The following is a 5,248-nucleotide window of genomic DNA, read 5'->3' as shown; positions in this document are numbered from 1 at the left end:
ATAAGCCTAACGGGTTTCATGGGTACCCCAAACTCTATCAGAAAATTGTACAATACTTCCATTCCAACTGAATCATAGTGTCATATAAGGCGGAGCCCGTGACGAAATCACAGGTTATAGTTCGGATGATTACATTTATTAACAATGGTTACACATTCTCCTTTACTTACGCTTAAATACAGTGCTATTGCTGATTTATATAAACTTCATAATTCACTGTTGCACGCACGTACACCAGTCCTCTCCAGGAAGTGCAATTAAAACACAGGAACTAGCACTTCAGATCACTCCAGATATCTCTGCACCACAGCACACATAGTCTTCTAAATCACACTTTACACCCTCACAGGGGGACCTCCTGTATTCTTCTGTACTCTGTTCGCGTGCTTCTCTCGTAACGTGTAACTCACTCCGAGACCTGACTCCAGCGGACTTCTTAGGCAAAGTCAAAGTCGCATTGCGACTGACGGTTAGTCAGTCAGTATGTCTTGGTGTCGAGCCCCATTTGGGGCCCATGACCAGATATTTATTACTGTTTGACAGTTACGTTTCTGTTTTTGTGGGGCGCCTTCGCTGACGAGAGGACGGGTCTGTCTTTTGTATATGCTGCTGGCCCTTGCCAGGGTCTTTCTAGGGTCTGAGTCCCTATGGACTCGCGACCATATTTTACTACGTATCTCAGATTTGAACCTTCCATTTTCGTCGCCTCCTACGACTCACAGGGACACAGTGGATGTATTCGACCCCGCCTCCACAGGGGTAACTCGGAATCCTTAGTCAAAGTCAAGTCAAAGTCAAAGTCACATTGCGACTGACGGTCAGTCAGTCAGTAAGTCTTGGTGTCGAGCCCCATCTGGGGCTCATGACCAGATATTAATTTTACCGTTTGACAGTTACGGTTTTATTTTCGTGGGGCGNGAGTCCCTATGGACTCGCGACCATATTTTACTACGTATCTCAGATTTGAGACTTCCCTTTTCGTCGCCTCCTACAACTAGCAGGGTCACAGTGGAGGTATTCGACCCCGCCTCCACACGGAGGAATTCCAGTTTCTCCTATAAACCCTCAATCCGACAGGCGGAAAACGCAACTTGCCCTCTGTTGCGTAATCGCCGTGTTAACAGAGTCGTTGCTATTCAACGTTGCCGAGAAATATTTACTGTAACACCGCGTAGGAACCAGCGCGATGCGGCTCGGTTCGGCACTGCACGGAGAAAACACATTTGCCATATTGTTGCGAAATAGTCGTGTCTACATATTTCTGTGGCTCAAAGATTCCTGCGTGGCGTAAATACGCCACAATAGACTTTCTTGAAGTCTACAAATAGCTGGTGTACTGTCTCATTGTACTCCCATCATTTTTCCGCATGTGGCGAATGCAAAAGGTCTGATTTGTAGTTGACCTATTACGTCGAAACCAACGCTGACGATCCCCAATAATTTCATCTATGTATGGACTTGATCCTAGCCGGTCATGGTAGCCGAGCGGTCTAAGGCGTGTACTGTCTTCACTCGCTCGGAAGCCGGGATCGTGGGTTCGAATCCCACTCAGGGCATGGATGTTTAGTTGGTGTGTGTGCGTTTTTCTGTGTTTGTATACAGGTAGAGGCCTTGCGACGAGCTGATCACTCGCCCAAGGAGTCCTACCATTTGTCTTAAATCTAGAAAAACCTAAGTGAACGGAGAAGTTCATGGAGGTAGGCCTAGGCCCACTGGGGCTGTAGTGCCAGGGGAAATGAACTTAATCTTGAGAGAAGAATATTGGATAAAATTTTGTATGAAGTTGATAAATGTGATACCCCACGATAATTTCTACAGTCTGATATGTCACTCTTGTTGAGAACTGTTACAATAAGACTCATTCCACTGATCAGGCAATTTTTCCTTATGCCAAATAAAAGTAATTAGATTGTGAATCNAGTTCATGGAGGTAGGCCTAGGCCCACTGGGGCTGTAGTGCCAGGGGAAATGAACTTAATCTTGAGAGAAGAATATTGGATAAAATTTTGTATGAAGTTGATAAATGTGATACCCCACGATAATTTCTACAGTCTGATATGTCACTCTTGTTGAGAACTGTTACAATAAGACTCATTCCACTGATCAGGCAATTCTTCCTTATGCCAAATAAAAGTAATTAGATTGTGAATCTTAGAACGTAATATCTTGCCTCCTTCTTGAATAAGTTCTGCCGCAATTTGATCACCACCTGGCGATTTATACAGTTTCAAATTTGCAACAGCACTTTGAACCTCAAAAGGGCTAGGATCAGGCACTAATTGCTCAGCTGTATGCATTTCGATCTGCCTAATATCACTGACCCTGTGTACATTCAATAACTGAGAGAAGTAGTTCCTCCACCTATTCAAAATGTTGTGGGAATCTGCAAGCAGATCACCATTATCATCCTTCACTAAGTTACTGAGCTAGGCTAGTAACCCCTCTTAAAGTCATTTATTCCTCTATACAGGTCTCTAATGGTCTTGTTCTTACTGTTCATTGTAAGCTCAACAATTTTTTTCTTTCAGACATTTATTCTTTTTATTCCTGAAATGCCTGCTTGTTTCATGTCTTATATTGTTCAGATTATCCCCATTTAACTCGCTTGGATCCTGTAACCATTGCAATTTGGCGTGTTTACTTTGGTCGAATAATTTTGAGCTTCCTTCAACGAAACATTATTTGTTCTTCTTCAGTTCATAATAACTTACATTCTCTTTATCAGACCATGTGGTATTCTGTCTAATAATTTCCCAATATTTATTAACATCCACATCAGTGTCTAAGTTTTCCAAAGCCTGGAACCTATTTGAGATTTATACATTATACTGTTCTTTACCCTCTACCTCGTTTAATTTCTTGAGATGACAATAACATAATGTGCATAAAAAGTAAAGTAGTCCTTGCGTTTATTTAATCAATCACCCCACCCTGAAAGTTTGTAGGGAATTTGAGGTATAGCTCTACCACTCTTAACCTCTGCACTAGATGGAGATGAGTGGTGATGTCACCCCCATTGCAGCTTTACTTCTGAGTAAACAGGCCCCCGTAGTCATTGGATTGGAGGCTGGGTGGGCCCCAGGGCCAGTCTGGACCCAGCGGAGAAAGGAAAATATTTCCTTGGTCGGGAACGAACCCCGGCTGTCCATCCGGTAGCCCCCATGCCAATACCGGCTCCCTATATAATGTGTATAATCCTTCGAAAATTTTGTTCTTTATGTCACGATAAAATTAAGATATTTGGACGCGACGTCTTAAAGCCTGATTATGACCATCTGCTAGGCACCGCTTCGGTAAGCACATTCCCGTGGTAACGCGGAATAGACCGTTGTTGGACAACGGTTTTGCAAACACGTATTCCTGTGGCAAAGGATACGCAGGTAACATATTGCAGAACATAAGTTTCCCGTGACAACGGGCAGTACAACAGAGGACAATTGACTATGCAACGTGTTTTTTTCTATGCGGACCGCGTAGCAGTTAAAAAGGGACTACCGACTAGAGACTAGAGCAGCCCGAGATTCAGACAAGAGGGAGAAATTCGGCAGGCATCCGGCTTTCAGGAGTTCAATATGTGAACTGTTATACTAAAGTGCAATTGCCATAGGGACGTCCAATACATCCAGTCATCAAATCTAAAGACCACAATTATTGGTCACGCTAACGCCTTATACGTGACAATGTCATAAATGTAGGAGCTATACTTTTTTCAATATATGAAAAAGTTGTTATTATACTCGATATTACACGCTAAGCAACATATTTCTGGGCTCTTGGAAGCAAAATTTTATTACGGTTCTTATCAATATTATTAATAACGGCTTCTGTGGGCTAGCGGTCAGCGCTCCTGGCTACAGATCCAGAGGTCCGGGTTCGATTCCCGGCGCTATCAGATTTTTTTCTGAGAAGTAGTGGGTCTGGAACGGGGTCCGCTCAGCCTCATGAGGATAATTGAGGAGCTATTTCAAGGAAATAGCGCCTCCGGTCTAGAAAACCGAAATTAACAGCCGTGGGGATTCGTTGCGCTGACCACGCAGCACCATCTATCCGCAAAAGTTGGCACTAAACTTCGCCGACAAGCGGAGGTCGCTCTTTCGGTATAGTTCGCTTGCGGACTAAAATCACGGAGTCTTTTTGTTTATGTGTATTAGTAATGTGGGTATATTAGTCAGTGAAGCGAGTGACTGTATGTGGAAGGAAGGACCACTGTTTAGTTTTAGCGTCATTGCGTTCAGCCCTGCTGTGGGATTTACCCCTCCTATCCGATTACTATCGGAGGCTTATACCGCGCAGATAAAGGGACTGGGGCGAGAAGATGACCACACAGCTTCACCTATGGGCAGCGGAGCTTTGCTTACACTCCCGAGTAGTGTTGGCTACAGGAACAAGAGCGCCTCTTCTTTATTTGCGCCTTACTTGTCGCTCCCCTTCTGCTGGGGATTACTCGAGTGGACACGCTGTCACTCTCCACTCACTCATCCGTACTCACACCAGCATTCTCACGTCCTGCCCAATTTGCGACGAGCATAGCAGAGCTGCAAATTGCCGCGGGTCCTCGCCAGCACAGTTCTTAGTGTCAGACACCTGTGGTACACATAACCAAATTTTTGTGTGTACCAGGACCATTCATGTGTTCGGAAATGGGGTATCCTTTTCGACGAGACGCTTATGAGCCACATGTGTTGCACCGTAATTCAGCAAGTGTGTACCCGCATTCACACAGCTTCAAAGAAAGGACACCGTAGGTTCTTTGCCACTTTATTATAAAGAATAATATTTATATAAATATACGGACCACCTCTGCCAATGCAGGCTTGCACAGTAGGCTATGCCTTAACTTGGACAGCGCCATAGCTCAAGCGGGCAGTCGGCGGTTTTCCACCGCGGAGGTACGGGTTCGAGCCCGGGTCTGGTCATATGGGATTTGTGGTGGACATAGTGGCGTAGGGGCAGGTTCTCTCCGAGTACTTCGGTTTCCCCTGCCAATTCTCATTCCACGGACTGCTCCACACTCATCATCTATCATCCTGGTCCGATACAGTAGACAAGTTAGTGGCCGACGTACCAAGTGGACTCAGTCACACCCCACCCCGAGGAACTAAAAACTTGAGTTAAAAGTGGAGTAATTTTGCGAAATGCGTGCTAAAAATTCAAATTAAATCCTTGCACCTTCTCGTATCCTGTCAAAAATTCCAAAGAAGCAAATTATTTATCGCTTACATAACACTAAAAACATCTATCCTTTTTT

At 44.5% G+C, this 5,248-nt stretch overlaps 1 protein-coding gene across 1 annotated transcript in view; it reads right to left on the bottom strand.

Annotated features, from left to right (window-relative positions):
* The window catches only part of LOC111871370, an 89,060-nt gene that overhangs the window by 64,417 nt on the left and 19,395 nt on the right, over positions 1-5,248 (bottom strand). The window lies entirely within an intron of this gene.

This window comes from Cryptotermes secundus, unplaced genomic scaffold (genome assembly GCF_002891405.2).
Source record: "Cryptotermes secundus unplaced genomic scaffold, Csec_1.0 scaffold182, whole genome shotgun sequence".
NCBI lineage: Eukaryota > Metazoa > Arthropoda > Insecta > Blattodea > Kalotermitidae > Cryptotermes > Cryptotermes secundus.
This window is presented reverse-complemented; position numbering and strand designations above follow the sequence as displayed.